This window comes from Schistocerca serialis, chromosome 7, assembly GCF_023864345.2.
Source record: "Schistocerca serialis cubense isolate TAMUIC-IGC-003099 chromosome 7, iqSchSeri2.2, whole genome shotgun sequence".
Classification (NCBI taxonomy): Eukaryota; Metazoa; Arthropoda; class Insecta; order Orthoptera; family Acrididae; genus Schistocerca; species Schistocerca serialis.
Window position 1 is genome coordinate 66,555,752 of NC_064644.1, and position 18,329 is coordinate 66,574,080.

Consider the following 18,329-nt stretch of genomic DNA (forward strand, 5'->3'; position numbering starts at 1 on the left):
TTATGTAACAGCAGAAAACGTAAAATCATAGAAATCCCTATTTTTCTTTGCAAACTTACTTGAATTTCGGGCATAGTTTTATTTAAATACAGATATCGCAATAACGGCGACCACTAACAAAGTGTGGGCCCGTCATTATGTAGCTGACATACAAAGCTATAAAATAGTGCAAAAATTTGTTTTTTATAGAATACTTTGTGTAAAATCGTTTGAAAGATGCAGGGCGTTAGCCTCGATTCTGTCATCACAGTGCGTCACTGACGAGCCGGAAGCGGGCAAAGAATGTCGCCTTCCCCTTCCGAACAAATGAATGAACTCGCCAGCGATCAGGACGAAACTCGGCCACTGTGTATCGGCCACCGTATCTTGCTGAGACTCCATTAGGCTGACGTTCTGGCATATTAACACATTCGCTGACATTAATATGATACTTGGAACAAGCAACACTATAAACTATGCAGGCTAGAGCCCGCTGTTAGTATCTTGTTTAGGTTTATATCAGAATACTTAAGTGCACCACAAAGAACCCTGTTAGAGATATATCTGTGGCTGCGGATGATAGTATTTTTATATATCGGTCAGTAGTGTTGTGAATTCGAAGCAGTTTTAGATATTCATTCAAAGGAGCTTTGCAAACCTTTACTGCAACAAGTTCGTAACAATTTAATGACGGAACATAACGAACGAGGCTTTCTCGATCCAATTTATCTTTGGTACATCACAGAATTCCTAATGAAAATTAAGTTGCTATCAATACGTTCATTTCCGTAAATAAGTTCAGATACTCAGCTGCAGATAAAAATGGCTCAAATGGCTCTGAGCACTATGGGACTCAACATCTGTCATCACTCCCTAGAACTTACAACTACTTAAACCGTACTAACCTAAGAACATCACACACATCCATGACCGAGGCAGGATTCGAACCTGCGAACGTAGCAGTCGCGTGGTTCCGGACTGAAGCGCATAGAAACACTCGGCCACAGCGGCCGGCAGCTCTCAGATACTCAGCTGAAATTACAGTAAATTAGTTTTACACATTTGGTGGCTGTATGGTGAAATATGTTTCCTGGTATTAATTAATTACCACAACCCGTTAAATTCGTTGCTAATTATTGCATCACTTGTTTCTATTGGTTAAATATTTGTCTTCGAATTCTAGGCAATTGCACTTTCGTGTCTGCCGAAAAACTGAATCTCTTAGCCCTCCAAGTAGCTGTGTTGGGGGTAATTACGCAGATAATAGATGACAATACAACACACAGAGCCTTGGACCTTTACGAAACAGTTCACCGTTACCAAGGGGAAACCTTCAGACTTTTTCTCTAGGATGTTCTGCTCGAACACGAAAATAAATATTTGAGGTGTGTGAGCACTATGTTAAATTACTACCTGAGCATCTGAAGCTGAATAGATACCCACTAGTTACGAGTTGTAAGTAAACAAGAAAGTGACTGTTTACAGTTGTTACATTCATATTAATATCTTCAACAAAGACTGTAGTGCCGGAAGCGGCGTTTATTTACCATATTAAGATTTACCTGTATGCATATGGCGCAAAACCCTTTCCCGTCAATACGTGTGTTAATATCTCGTGCTAAATCTGACTCTAAACATTTATATAAAAAACAGTCCAATTGTCGCATTCAGACTACTGTGTTCATAAGATCTGATACCAGTTTGATGAACTGGATGTCTTTGACATTGCAGTTTTACTGAATAAACTAGCCACTTAATCCCATTTCTCTCAGTAGTTGCAAATACTTAAGTATTTCCAATAAGCAAAATCACAAATAAAAGTAATGTATAAGTCTTCTATTAGTAATCGTGGGAGAGTTGCGAAAACGTTGTTGAAACATGTAGAATTATTACTAAAACGAATGGGAAGAACCATACTAATAACTGTTATTACGCACCGAAACTTTTCCCAGCGCTATGTCCGAAGTAGTGTTAAGCAGAGTTATCTCGATATGTAACGGAGCAGCAGAGCTGACTACGCAGAGCTCCAGCCGGATTTATATGCAAACTGTGCAGTCCTAAAGCATCGACTGAACGCCGACCAGCGCAGTGCTACGAAAGAAGGCTCTGGCCCGCCCGCCAGTGGAAAGAGCGGACAGCGCTACGTCTGCAGCAAGAAAGTGTTCAGTGCTTAACAAGCCAGCCATCGCTGGTCGGCCGCAGTTCAGTCGCGCACTTCGAGAGCATTTGTACTGAGTATTATGAAGACGTTACTTGGCCTGCATTCTGCAAGTGGTAATAGTAGCTAAAGCACTTGTATGCAGGAAGCAAAGGAAGTATAGAAATCGGGGAACTTAAGTTAACTTTATTTTCTTGATAGAAATAAGGAGTTCAATTAATCTTCATGTGATTTGTACTGACGACTTTGTATTCCTGCTACAGGCCACCGCAACTTCTCTCTTTCTTTCTTACCAGTGCAGACCGCACAGCAGCCGACACAACGCGAAATTTGCCAGTCATAGTGGGCTCTTATACACCAACATCTGAAGCAATGCACAAGGATCGAATCAGTAAATTTAAAATTCAGGTGGAGCAATGCGAACGCGAAACTGAAAGCAGTGATCGTGATGGGTATTCTCAGCCGTTCTCTACCACGAATTAGAAAATATGCTGTACTGTGTACTTTGATCACTGGAGCAGGAACGTTATCGATGACAATTTATGAAGTCGGGCGTCATCGGCATGGAGCACAACATGTGCCGATCCATTGCATGGGCTTCGGAAAATCATGAAAAATCCGAACTAGTACTACAGGATTAGTACTTCACAATCGAATCGCCCATATTGTGCACAGGGATTCGGTGAACTGTGGGGTTTCGCTGACAACGATTGTCCACAAGTAGTTGGTTTCAAAGTCTCCTCGCTCTCAGCCCAGGGCTAGTTGTTTACATCAGAAAAGTAACACTGAATCTTGACAGTTTCATCACATTCAATCCAGAAACGTATCTGTTACACTGCACGTTTACATACACACCGAGAAAGTTGAGTCGGCCGGTGTGGCCGTGCGGTTCTAAGCGCTTCAGTTTGGAACCGCGTGACCGCTACGGTCGCAGGTTCGAATCCTGCCTCGGTCATGGATGTGTGTGATGTCCTTAGGTTAGTTAGGTTTAAGTAGTTCTAAGTTCTAGGGGACTGATGACCTGAGAAGTTAAGTCCCATAGTGCTCAGAGGCATTTGAACCATTTTTAAAAGTTGACTCGTCGTGGGACGTACTCGAGAGAGGTTGTGCAGTGAGAAACTCACCTTACAAGGAACTCCTGTTTAGCTATCTAAGCTTCACGGTAGCGGATTCCTTCACTCTCTGCGGGCTCCTGGAACACAAAGAAATCCAAGTTATATATATGTGTGTCTTCTTATTTATACAGACCACAGATTTATTCGTATTTGAGTTATTAATTAGATACATATTTTGTGACAGACATCAAGCGTTAATAACAGCATAGCACGAGCACAATAAAGGAGGGCGTCAGGTTAGTTGGTGGAGTTAACATAATTTTTTGGAATGTTCGGCACCAATGATAATAAATACGACATGTAAATTGACTCTCAGCATCTGGCTACTCCCATTACAAAAAATGGAGACTAATTTGTGTTACTAGTATTAAAAAGGAACAATGTTCCTAAGGGAGGCATCAAAATAAATGTAGGGGAGAGTATTGTACCGTTGTACACGTTCAGACCTTTGCCTCTAAGGACCCTGTAATAGACGTTTATTTTCGTAATCCAGTGATGGTATCCAATTTTTATAAGCTGCAGTCTTATTCTGTAATCGAAAAAAAGTTGTTACGAAAAATGAAGGTTTTTCCAAATGTATATCATGGTAATGTTCCTAGCAACAAATATTTAACTGAAATCTAAAAGCATTGCTGTATGGAAGACCTTGTCAGCAGCGTATTAAATAGTCTGTCGGTTCCATTATTAATCTGTTACACACCAACAATCATTAAGTGAAATCAAGTTAAGCCGAAGTATTTAAAACACGTTGCACCTTTAAGACAGTTTGGAGTAGAAGCTGTTGGAAGGTAACACAATTTTCCATTTTCAAGGCAGGTAAAATATTTTACACATTAAAATGCCATTTTATATGCAAATATCACATGTTTCATAATAAAAGACTCGTCATCTGCTTCAGGGTACAGGGTGGTACACGACCAATGATGTACGGCTTCGCTGTCAACTTGATATCTGAATGGTTCTAAACTTACATATGATTTTACTCACCATAAAATTCAGTACCTGAAGAAGTAGCAGTGTATTGCAGTTATCTTTAACATATAATACAGCACTTAGATTGAATATGTAGAAGGCGAAATTATTACAAACCCTGCACAGAACTGAATCTCATGTCTAATATGAACAAAATCTGTAGAAGACGGCGGAATCTGTTCATGGTGGTCTCTAGTTCGCGCTCACTCGTGTGATTCCAAAATCCGTCCCTAGCCTGAAGTACCGACCAATAAACAGCGTTTGTTTCTAGGTACACTGTTCCTTCGCACATTATTTCGCTGCGGTGGGTATTATGTAACGGAACTCCTCTCCAATCAGCCATTTTGAATGATTTATGAACATCAAACGACGTCAATTACATAGTGCACACACTTGGGGCGTACGGAGACAGGAACCGGTCGTGTTCTTTTTGAATGAAACATTCCGTCTTAAGCGTAAACAATTTAATGCAATCGTGGAAGGTCTAAACCCAGACAACCTGGCGGGTATTCGAAACCTCATCCTCGCGAATACAGGTGCTGCGACTCCCCACTGCGCCACATGACGCAATACGAATTCACAGCACTTCTTCAGCATTACTACGCTTCAGCAAGAAGGCACGACAGCGGGCAACAAACTATTTCAGACACGCCCTTCTAGTAATGTAACTGCTCGGTGTTGCCCATACCAAAGTGTAACTGAGATGCTCGGCGAAGTTACATTATACCCTGTGGGTGAAAGGCGAGGCTGCTCTAGCAGAACCCTGCATGTTATATTTAAAGATCCGGTAATCACAGAACACAGTGCAATCATTCTACTGAACCCATCATATCTCTCACGTAACGATAATAACATAGCAGAGTCTGGGGAGCATACTAATTCACACAGCCTGCATAATTGCTTGCAGAACGTATTTATCTGCATACGTCCGTCAACTCTTCATAAGAAAGTGGAGAAAAATGCGTTCATATATCTTCTTTTAAATAACTTCGCGGAATGAAGCCGCGTGACCTCACTAACAGCAGACACTGTTTCAATAGGTGACCACCGCGACATTTTCAAGGCAAAACTGAACTGCAGCTTGAAAGTACTGTGCAAGGAAGTTTGAAACCTCCGTTTGCAGAGAAATTCAGGTAAAACACACACACACACACACACACACACACACACACTGTGAACACTAACACCAACACAGAACCAAAGAAGGGTGTTATCTTAGTCCCTCCGTTTCTTGCAAGAGAGTGACCAGAATTCCACTCAAAGTGTAAGCAAAAACTTGCAAGGTTACATACTAAATTCATTTCAACATCTTCCTTTAGTTTATACCAGGATCTTCGTGTTGTTATATTCCGTAGGATGACCGGTCCAAAGGCAATGTTCTGCAGTAGCCGATTTGCTCGTCTGTTGTAAAAGTGTGTGTGACACCCATGCTCAGTACGCAAGTCTGCTATGGTCCTGATAGTCCCATCAATACAAGACGTGATACAGCTGCAAAGAAGAAAATAGACACACCGCCTTAGTCAAACCTGTAACATCCTCAACGGAATATAAGAGGGTTCTAAACTTAGATGGAAATGGTAAAACACATTTCCCGCCACATTTCCGAAAAGAACGACCAATCTGGTTGGAGACGCTCCTTGTGCAAGGCAGAAAGGCTGTAGACCTCGGCGCCAACCCCGTATCATCAGTCCCACTGTGCGCGGTGGTCGCAGCTGAAAAAACACACAGGTTTCAAGGCCGCCGACTCCGAGGGCACGTTCTTCCAAGTCTTCCATAAACTAATTGGGAATAACAGGTGATAACGGGCTTCCCACCGGAACCCTCTCTGCTCTTACCACTGGTCACTGAATAAAAAGTTACATGTCGACATAGGTTCATTGAGTTAACACCAAACCTAACCTCAGTTGTCCGTATCTGACATAGGAACACGTGTGAAGAGAGAGACCTCAAAAGAACTTTCTAGAATATCAGAATCATTCAAACGCATTTCCTCTAATCGAAGTAAGAAATCCATCAAGTTATTAATGTGATACTCACTCGAAACAACTAACAGGCTCATATACATGTTCTTAGTTACACACATTTGCCGCAGTAGTGACTATGATGGTAGGCTTTAGGATCATAGTTTCAAATTTACTTCTTTGAATGCAGCACGTCCAAACGGAAGGTCATTTATGCCTGCACAAGGTTTCGCTGCACAGAGCAATGAAGACCTGTAATTCTGACGAGACCTCGGAGGTAGCGGCTGCTGACAAAAGACAAGTCCTGCGAGAATCGCTGTAGCCACCTGTTGCTGTAGATTGCCACAGCTCGGGTGCGCGTCTTAAACAAACGACGCGACGTCCTCAGCCGGGAAAGTGAAGTATCAGTGAGGTCAATGGGGAATTACCTTACCTTTGAAATTTCTTCCACTATTTTATCTCTTATTCAGAATCCCTACTCGAAGAAGGAAAAAAAGGGGGGGGGGGCAGGGTGCACAAGTGCACATTAAGCTTCTAAAATTGCGCGGCATGTGTAACACAAACGATAAGGTACTAAACTGCTGTACTGCCAGACACAAAGTTTATGAGTGATAATGGTAATGCAAATAATTTCAAACATGTTACCTTTGTGCCAGCCTTCGCGCAGGTGTAGACAGAAAAATGCCGTTTAACCTTCACATGAAAATATATTTCATTACAAATCCCCTGCTCTTCCTTCGACATTCTACAGTAAAGCTGATGTATAACGATAATACAGAACCACATCCGCCTCGTTCTCCATCTCCGTCTGAAAATAGTACTCCAAAATACAAACTGAACGAAAATAAAGCTCATTGTAGTCATGATTTCTCTATACTGGAGAACCTAACGCTCCGGCTCCCCCATCGTCTGTTGCTGCATTTTATCTAACACTCAGCCTCTTACATGTGTATGACACGTATAAGTCCCATATTTATGCACACTGCTATAATGTTTATTACGAAGGCAGTAGAAATGATTAGGAAGTTGTAAGAAAGCGTATACATGCGAAAAGTAAGACTTGAGCTTAGAATGATGTTTTTAAAGGGAATCTCTTCAACGCAGGTATATCTGTTGCAGACATAATTCAATACATGCAGAATTAATTTTAAAACCAAATACTGTTAAAACGAATAATATAAGATGTTAGGAAGAGACTGTGGTTCACCAATATTGAACCTCATCTAAGAGCTATAAAATACCATACACCTTATCCTCTTTTGATAACTTTGCCTCTTTAGTTAACATACTGTCTGCTAGTTTAATGACTCGTCATATTGATCCAGATGGTGGGGTCTCCTACTCTAACTTTTTGACCTCTTGAAACCCTCATAAACAATTACAGTCTTATTCCGTATTTCGTGAAAGGAAATTAGAGCTATAATCTCACCGTATACATTTCTCTCACAGACAGTTGACGTACTTACGCTCAGGTTCATCACTCATTCAGTAAGGTAAATACATCACAAGCAGATATAACGATTCTGGAAACAATATAATAATTTTTATGACAATTAACTGTTACACAGATTTCTTTTTCAAAGTTAACTGAAGTGATACCATATCAGTAGTAGATAATTTTCCACTTAAGTTACTTTTTTTAGTCCTTGCATTTTTCTTGTGATGCTATATAGAAATTTAACGGGTGAACTTAGTGCTGCTATTTGCGATCACTGGTGTGAGGGACACTACATGGAGGTTCATGAAACTATACATCACTGAGGTACATCGTTAATAGTAACTGTAACATATTCACTTCCGAACGGCGGTAGAATTGCGACCCTCTTATCTGTGTGACACAGACAGACACAAGGAAAATTATGGGATCTTATCCGTTGTACCAAGAAGTCGTTAGACTTAGACATATATAAGAAGAAACATTAGAATACTTGAAGGTCGAACTGGTCAAGAACACGAAGTGAATTACGTTCTGATTTCTTTAAAAAAAGAGACTTAAGCGATTCATGTTCAAATGTGTGTGAAATCTTATGGGACTTAACTGCTAAGGTAATCAGTCCCTAAGCTTACACACTACTTAACCTAAATTATCCTAAGGAGAAACACACACACACCCATGCCCGAGGGAGGACTCGAACCTCCGCCGGGACCAGCCGCACAGTCCATGACTGCAGCGCCTCAGACCGCTCGGCTAATCCCGCGTGACAAGCGATTCATGGAAATCCTAGGAAACCTCAAGTGTGACAGTCAACGGGTGTTCGAACTCTGCTCCAGTAGGAGTAGTGTATCTTACTACTGTGCAATTTATCTTACCAAACTTGAACCCATCTGACTGATAGCAGACTTGTGTTGAAACATGAGGACTGAAGTATGATGCGTCATAAGTAACATAACGCGGTGAAACGTGGACCATATATAGAAATAACTGTTACAGTATAGTGCTGAAGCTAATTGAACGAAACATGCAATGACACGAACAGAAATGAAATTTTTACTGGGAGACAGTAATTACACCGAGTTATGATGGCCCCCTGAACATTACAAAAGGTGGAACATGGTTCTTAATAGGGTGGCTGATCATTAAGGGCGGCACGTTCCCATCTTAGCCCCAAGATTGTTAAGGAGCTCTTGAGGCGGGGCGTCCCATTTCTTCACAAGCGCGGTTGACATCTGTTGGATGATAGGTTTTTTCATGCGGACTCGGTGCAATACGTCTCTGCAATGTACCCCACAAATGCGCGGAGGGATGTAAGTCAGAGGAACATACTGACCTGTCCATACGCCGAATATCTTTTCGCTCCAAGAGCTCTTCCACAGGCGCGGTTCGATGGTGTAGCGCATTGTCATCCATAAACTTGAAGTCAGGGTCAAATGCATTCCGGAAAAGACGCACGTGGGGAGGCAGCAGACTATCACAAAAACATTGACCGGTGAGCGGGCCACGTTCAAAGATTAGGACGCCAGTATGCCCATGCAACATAATCTCTACACCATAACGCCTGGACCACTAAGACTATAATCTTCAACAACGTTCCTAAGAGCGTTACGTGGTCCCATGTCTCGTCCAGCACTGCCACCGCCTTAGTAGCTGAGGTCGCAACGGTGCTTACATGGCTGTGCTCTGCTCGGGTTAGTAACCGTACGAACACCTATGGTGTTATTCGAGAGAAGTAGGCAGAGGAGTGACATTAAAATTCAGTGTGAAAGGACTGCTGTGATATGATTTGTTCATTCTCCTGCTGCCCTCAGCGGAAATGATGGAGAATTTTAAAGACCGGTTGAATAGATTGAACGGTGTAACCAGCACACACTATGGATTAGGAGTAAATAGAAGGAAGATAAAAGTAGTGATGAATGGTAGAAACGAGATTATCAATGAACTTAACATCAGAAATACACACCGCCAAGTACCGAATTGATGAAATCCTGCTACCTTGGAAGAAAATAACACATTATTCACTCGTTATCATTGGAAACAGAAGATTCAGAAGGAAGAAACTTGCAAATGCAAAATTTCGGCAAGTTAATTGGAGAATGATCAGATAAGAAATTGATCCAAGTTTGGTGCTAATGTGCATGCCCACAGAACCTGCACTGGCGCTTGCAATCGGACAGTGGGCCGCATCTGAATGGCGCACACTTGCCGAGTCATAAACGTGACGATAACATCTCGACACCAGGAGGACACTAGAAGACGCAGAACGCAAGGTAGACGTCTTGGACGACATTTCTCACAGTTAAGCCAGTTTGAAAAGGGCCTAATCACCGACATGAAAACCGCAGGCTGGTCGACACGCCGTGTGGTTCGTCAGGTCGACAGCTGGAAGTGTTCCATCAGGCGATGTTGGAAGCACTGAACACGAGATGGCAGCCACGTGTGACGTACCGTGTCTGGAACTACCAGGGTAACGATGAGGTGAGAGGATTGTGGGGTCCTGCCCACTTGTCTCTTACAGAGTGTCTGGTACCGCGCACTGCAGAATTTGAATCCCCGCCAGACGTCATGGACGTCGAAGACCCCTAGAGGTCTCTGCACCATCGCGCCGTAAGCTGTGGCGACGCGCGCCTCCTGGCCCACTTTTAGTGTGAGGGAGCCACAGTGGAATATGTGGTTCCAGCTACCAATAGCGGCGCCCCGATAGAGTACTTCAGCGCCTGCCTCTCGCTCAGCCTGAACCTCCCGCAAACTCGATCCTCCTCACCCACTTGTCTCGCCCATCCTCTCCCAACCCAGCCCGCTGCCGCGCCTGTATTCCCACGTCCCACCCGGTCTCCATCTCTCCACCCTCGTTACCCTCTCCCAAGGTGGCTTCCGCCAGCTCCCCCTCCCTGATGATGTCCTCCTCCCCTCCATCAACCCCTCCTATCAACTTTGATCCTCCCCTCCCCCTTAATGTGTCTTTTCCTTTGGGCACCCTCCCTCCCTTCTCTCTCCTTCCCCCCCCCCTTTCCTCCACCCCTGTGCTCCCCCTCCCGCTTCCTCCCTCCCCCTATCACCCCTGCCCATGGGATCTCTGCTCACCCAGCTCCATCTCCCACCCCCCTTCCTCCTCTCTTGGCAGGTCCCCGGACTCGTACACGCTTAGTGAACATTTCCGCGCCGGAGATCAACGCCTCGTGTTTCTGTGTGTGCTGTTGTTCGTGCTCCAGTGGTTCGATGTTATTAGTTTTGTGCTCCTCCGTTCGCGTGTGACAATTTTCGTTTCTGTGTGTGTCCAATTGTCTGAACAAATTTTATCTTGGACTCTACGCCCGTGAACGGCTCCATGTTCTTTAAAAGTGTATGTCTCTGTTTATATGTCTACCGAATTTGTTCTCTTATTGTCTTCAGTTGTATCTTTTGGGTTTCTCTGTGGCCAAAGAGTGGCTTAGTATGCTGCTGATGGCCTGCCTGTAAAAAAAAAAAAAAAAAAAAAAAAAAAAAAAAAACTCAGCCTGACAGTCTAATCTCGCGTACGTCTGTAGACACATCGCCTCGCGTTAGACAGCTTACTTGCTTTCTTGTTCTGTGTACGATTGGACGTGTTTGTTAGGTTTCCTTGTGACTCCGTTGTTCGATCTTGTTGTTGTTCGTTCTGTCCCCTCGTTTTTCGTGTCCGTCCTCTCCCATTGTGTTGGTTCAAATGGCTCTGAGCACTATGGGACTCAACTGCTGTGGTCATCAGTCCCCTAGAACTTAGAACTGCTTAAACCTAACAAACCTAAGGACATCACACACATCCATGCCCAAGGCAGGATTCGAACCTGCGACCGTAGCAGTCGCACGGTTCCGGACTGCGCGCCTAGAACCACGAGACCACCGTGGCCGGCCCCTTGGTGTTGTTCGCTGGCCTCTCCGCGGGTCCCGCCCGCGCTTTCCGTCATTTCAACCCCGCGGCCGTCCCGGTCGCAGTTACAACAGAGTGCCTATTTCTCGGATAGCTATCCAGCAATTCAGGCAAATCACATTAATGGTATTCATTACAATAAAGTAGATTGACAGTAGGTAACTTTGGTTTACAATGGTGTCGCAAGCAATGGCAATGTGCAAATCATCAGTGTCCTCCACTGTATACAATGTCCATGTAAGTGTGTCACTCATTCATATGGATCACTAGTAACGGCTATCGTAGCGCTCTCTTGTAGTCCGGGTCTCCTAGTGTCCGTCTTCTACAGTCCGGCCGAGGCTGGCAGGAACGGCGCTTATATTGCCTTATTCTCTTCTGCTAGAGGCCGCTCATGTCGTGGTGCGGTCCTAGTCAGAGAACTACTGACTAACTTTGTCTCACAGCCTTCTCTGCTCTTGCGTTCTTCCTCTTCGTGCCGTCGCTTGTCGTTATGCCGGAACAAGGTTAAAAGAATTTTGCGACAAAGTGATCAGGAATCTTCGAGTGACTCATTCCGCGATACAAGCTGATGTACGGGTGCTAGTCGTTCCATAAACCATTCGTAGACCCCGCGTGGACGCGAATTTGCAATCCAGCCACGCCATGTACCGCTATTAATACGAGACACCGTCAGCTCCGCCGACAGTGGTACCAAGCCAGAACGTTGTGGAGGACCACAGATTGGCAAAACGCGGTGTTTCGTGGTGAAATCCGATTTGATTTGGGGACGGATGGTAACCGAATACGGTTTTGGAGGCAGCCTGATGATGAATACAGTTCCACCCATGCTGTCGCGTCGCTCGCCGCAGTACCCGTACAGTCGGTGTAATGGTCTGAGGGGCCGCGGCTACAATAGCCGGACCCCTCAAACCGTGTTACGTGACACTTTAACGGGCCCAGATGATCTACCAGGTGGCCTTTGACAGCAAGATAATGCTCGTCCACGTACAGCTTGAGTTTCTCAAGACTTCCTACGTCATTAACTTCTCGTGACTGGGGTTCACAGTCATACAGAAATACAGAAATTCTTGAAGCACGTCATGTTCGCCGTTGACTGTAGAAACTACTTATTACGCAATTGTAACTTTGGCCTTTGGGCCATTTTCAAGTGTTACTGCAAGAGATTTTGCCTTAATACATGTCATCGTCATTTAAAGTCAGCGACGAATATGACGTCCTACAAAAATAATAATACTGAATCCTACGTCATGTTACAACTTCTTCATATGGCTGCCTGCTCCCCGTACTTGTCCGCTACAGAGCTGGGACCAGCTGAAACGTCAGATGACACTGTGTCACTGTGTACAGAATTCGGTGGTAGCTGTCCTAGATTTGTGGGCCATTCTGCTTCAGGACAACATCATACCATGTTGCTGCATCTAGAGCTGCAAAAGATGGTCCAATAAATTATTTATGATGCACTGTATTTGTCTATTTGCACTCACTGTATTTGTTTACATGTCATGACATTGTGATCAAGTAAATCTCTCCTCCGTCTCGTTACGTCTGATAAATCTCATTTCGAACCAATGCTCCTCTCTTTGTACGCTGTTTTAAATATTCCTTACAAAGCATGGAGAAGCAACGGCTGCAGGCTCGTCCACGCACCTGACAAATAGAGAGTAGTAAAATAAAATTGTATTCACATCTCAGATTGCAGAATTGGATTGCTCACACAGTTACGAATCTAATGATACAGTTCAGGGGTTGCCCAGATTATAAGTGAAGGATGATGAAATTAACTGATGAGTAAATGATATTAAACTTGTTCTACATGGCAACCAGAGCCATCGTAGAAGCCTCTAAATATACATCTATCGTCTCGTGGAGATCGAGTATTTTACGAACCACCGACTAATTACACCTAATAAGTTGTAAAGTGGCGGAATTCTGCAAAGGTTTCCGTGCCTGTCTTTGAATTGCAATCCATGGCTGCAGGGCATTACGATACTAGATTTGCCCGTCTTCCCAGACCGACGCTACTTCAGTCTCCCCACCCACACCGTAAAAAAAAATCTGAGCTGGGAGACCAGGCTATCGCTGCCCAGGACAAATCGTAATCGCCGGCCTTGTTAGGCTGGCCAAGATGTCCTTCTGCTGGCGGACGCCTACTGTGGTGTGACGTCTGCATTGGCTAAACTGACGACAGACGCTCCCGTCACTCCAGTAGGTCTCAGTTCTTGATCTGAGGCCCTTGTGATAGCACTAGCGTGTGAGCCTCCACCACTTCGTCTGCGTGCATGCTGTGTCAGCAGCCGCGGAACGAGCAGCTCGTGTTCGTACTGCCTTTGGTCAGTTATACGTTGGTGGTTATTACGGTCGTTATTTTTGTGGTACTTCCGTTATTATCTTAATCGAGAGGCATGACGAAGTTATTATTGCTTCTGCGATAGATAGTTTGTGTTACTCCTGCCTGGGCTACAGTCAACGCAAATCACTTCGGAGAAGAAAACACGGTCTGTAGTAGGCTGTAATGAAGACTATATTTATTTAAGTTGTGTGATTTGTCATTATCAATCACCTGTAAGACCAACGCGGAAGAATATCACATTGAATGCATAAAACTACGTACATCGCTACGTATAAGCAACTCATTACGCACCTCACATAACAGAAAACTTAACGTACAAAATTCCTGCTTACATGTTTAAGATCACGCATTACGTATCGTAACTGTGAAATTATTTGTCAATACACGTAAAAAGAAGACATTATATTCCATCCATACATTTTGAATGGATCCACGTTAACGTGACAAGTTTAAATATCGTATTGGGAACTTAACTCTAACATGTGAGTACCACAGTTGGACAACTAAATGCAGATAATGTTTTGTTCTCAAAGATATAGATACATCCAAACTCTAGAATTCTGAGAATTCTCACTTTCATGTGGCCTCATATTCTTTGTGCAGACTTTTCTGCTTCTGAGCCATTTATTTTCATTTCTCAAACAGTTAAAATTTCTAGGTGTTCGGATAGATAGGAAACTGTCGTGGAAAGCCTACGTTCAGGATCTTCTTCAAAGACTTAATGCTGCAATTTTTACTATTCGAACGGTATCTGAAGTGAGTGATCGTTCGACACGAAAATTAGTCAACTTTACTTACTTTCATTCGCTTATGTCGTATGGTATTATATTCTGGGATTACTCCTCCGATTCTAAGGGAATATTTTTGGCTCAGAAACAGGCTGTTCGGGCAATTAGCGGTGTAAGTTCACGAACTTCTTGTCGACCCTGTTCTCTAGTCTGGTTATTTTGACATTGGTCTCTCAATATGTACATTCCTTACTGTCACTTATTGTTAACAATATTAGCTTATTCCCAAGAATTAGCAGCTTTCACTCAGTTAATACTTGGCAGAAATCCAACGTTCATTTAAATCGGACATCCTTAACTCTTGTGCTGAAAGGTGTGCAGTATAATGCTGCATCCATTTTCAACAAGCTACCACTCGAATTCAAAAACCTTAGCTATAATCCACATGCTTTCAAATCGAAACCGAAGAATTTAGCAAGGGGTCACTCCTTCTATTCTGTCGCGGAATTCCTTGTAAAATTAAGATGATTCTTCTTGTATTGTTGATTGCGTTTACTTAAACTTATGGATTGACTTTTTGCGGGTCCATAAACATTTTATTTTTGACTGTTATTACTTTTATGTTGTAACTTAATGTATTCACACGTTGCATGACCTTGGAGATTTGATCCTCAATTTGGTCCCACGGAATCTGACGTTTAAATAAGTAATACAAGGCACTCGTTAAATATGACTCGCGAGCAGTTAATGGGTTCTTCATTTTCCAATATTTTGTGAAAGTTGTACTTACATCAAATATCATTGTTAATGTACTGTATAAAATATTTTATGATGTCTGTTAGTATACCATTACACAGTCTGGGTCGCTGATTTGTATGCAACAAATCATTTAAGTCTAGCACACTAGCAATATATGTAAAGTGCCTCTGACATTGGCTGCCGATAGTCCTGCAGTATTTGGATATATGCATATCATTGACAATAAAATATCAGTTGTGTCATTTGTCATGCTGTAGTATTTAGAGCAAAGTACGTAGTATAATGTTAAAGTTGTCGCGTTGAAGTGGATCTATTCACAACTTATGGATGGAATATAATGTCAAATTTTTGTATGTAGTGAAAAATAGTTTGATAAATACAACATGTAACACGTAATATTATACATGAAAGTAAGAATTTTACACAGTAAGGTGGTATGTTAATGTGAGTTGTTTAACGTATGCATGGCGATGTACGGTGATTTGCGAGATGTGATGCTGTTCTAAATTGGTTTTACATGAGCTTGAGAATGACAAGAAGTCAAAATTATCTAATCACAAGATTTAAGTAAGGATCATTTACATTACGGCCTATTAAGGAACATGATTTCCTTATTAAGCACAAAATTTAACAAATTTTAGCGAATCTTTTGGCTATTCACTATTTCCAAGGTAATTATCAGTTAGCAACATCTCTACCTAGAAAGGAGCTTTGTTTCGTACATTCATCTATTTCTATCATTTTGTCTTGACTTGCAACACTATGTTTTCGTGTCATGCCCTCAGTTAGATTGTGGATGAACTGACCGTAAATAGAAGTAACAGGCTATCTCACATTTCTGAGTTTATGGTCAGTATATCCGAAATTTTACTTGATCTGTCTTCTGATCTGTAGCATTGTCCCTGTTGCCTCATGTCAAATGCTTTATTTAGCTACAGCTCCTGCTGCGCGAGACGATAGAGACAACAGATGACTGTCAGGTGAGATCAATAATTCTAGGTAATAAGGAATCAGGAGCACATTGTTCGATAAATTCCACACCTATTCTGTTTATCGTTTTATTATCATCATCATTATCGCCTTAGATAAGATGGACGAAGCGAGGAGGACATGAAGAGCAGACAATTTCGATTAAAAAGAGCTTTTCTCGTCTAAAGAAGTATATTGTCATCAAACGTCGAACTTAATTTCAGAAAGACACTGTGTGTACTTACGCTCTGAGCACAGCATGGCATGGAAGTAAATCATAGACTGCGGAGAAAACGAAAAAGAAGAGAATCTAGCTATTGTGATGAAAGTCACAGGCAAACATCTTCGTCACTACTGGGTCTTGACACAGTCACCCACTCCTAACTATATTTTACTACAAAGATGGCTATGTAACTACCAATGTCAGTTTCCCTACCATCAAAATATTTATTAAAGTCACAGTACAGCCACATGAAGAACCAGAATATAATTACAGAAGTCCATTAACTATCAAGTTAGTGCGAAGTACAAACAATTGAGTCAAGTGACAACTGTAAATATTTAAATTATTATTTGGTTCCAAGTTCACAACAGCACTTGCTTAAGGTGACAGCTCGATAGTGTGTCAACAGTTTCCCTAAGATCATGGCTTGCTTGCTCGCTGAGCTTGCTGAAGTGGAGTGTAACTGACTTAACGATTTTAACAGTTGAACTGTTTCCGCAACCAGTGGCTTGGAGACATAAGACCTCTTCTATACTGACAGATATATTCAGACACGTAATCGACGCAGGAAAAACTGCGGCAGTTCTGCTACCGCTGATGGCGAAGTTCGCGCCCCTGGACTGTGTGGGATGTTTCTCAAACAGAATCTTAATAGGCTGTTGTTGGCGCCTGCTATGCAATGCAACCCGGCGGACATGGTTGTATTGCAGTAGAGACTATGCTCCAAGAATAAATCAGAAGCGATCGAAAAGTGGTGATGAATTTTGAAAATTTGACAAGAAAAAGAATTAGCACCTTATCCAGATAACTGGCGAGGGAAGGAATATAAGGAAAATATGGACAAGAAGAACGGACGGACAGGATGACAGGACACGGATTTCGCGGAATAGGAAGTATGATTGTAGAGGGCGCCGCAAGGAAAGCCAGTGACTGAAATATATAAAACAAGTAACAAATAACTGGGGACTTCGGGTGTAAGTGCGGCAATGAGATGAAGAGGCTGGCACTGGAGAGGAATTGGTGACGGGCTGCATTAATCTGTCTCAAGTATGGTGAGGAGAAAAAGAGGGCTATTTGCCGACTCTGGTTGCACAATTTCCTTGTCTCAACAACACTACTCTACAAAGTACGCAGAGTCATTAACATCTCCTAGATTAAGCAACTAAAATTAAACTGAGCCCTTAGACACAGCAAAGTGAATTTGCCTTTGTACTGGAGGGAAGGAGAAAATTTGCAATGAAGTGCCGAAGAACTAAACTTGGCGGTGAGCCAGTCATCAATACCGTAATATTCACACGTTTATCGTTACTATAATGTGACCATCACAGCTCGGTAACAGCATTTACGTGGGCAGTACAGGCTATAGTTTATGATTCATTGTCATGAAACTGAATGTAATGTCTTGAGGGTCATAGGTAAATTCACATTAGTATCGAATTGGTACGTAATCGGGACGAATAATATAGTGTTTCAACATGGAGTCTACACCATGGAAGAAGCTATTACGTCTTTTACGGAGATAAATAGAAACTGGCGGTCACCTCACTCTGTGCTCGTTTTGTTTCGTCCAGTATCTCCTCGCGATTTCACACGTCGTTATTTTGATCACATGTTCCACATACGATTCCCTGACGTAGTAGCAAAGAAAAGTAATCCTTAGAGATCAGTCATTCATGCCCTCTGTAACTCACGCATTTACTAATATCCACGGGGCATGTTGTCACTTAGTTTGGTGGCTAATCACTGATGGACTTTGAAGTAACATTGTCTTCGTTGACCACGAGTAGAGGG

General features: G+C 42.7%; 1 protein-coding gene across 1 annotated transcript in view; it reads right to left on the reverse strand.

Annotated features, from left to right (window-relative positions):
• Window positions 1-18,329, reverse strand: part of LOC126412887 (zwei Ig domain protein zig-8-like) — a 1,343,258-nt gene that overhangs the window by 495,626 nt on the left and 829,303 nt on the right. Inside the window, exon 3 of the mRNA XM_050082777.1 lies at window positions 3,262-3,329. The gene's annotated coding sequence lies outside the window, so the exon portion shown is untranslated. The remainder of the gene's footprint in view (window positions 1-3,261; window positions 3,330-18,329) is intronic.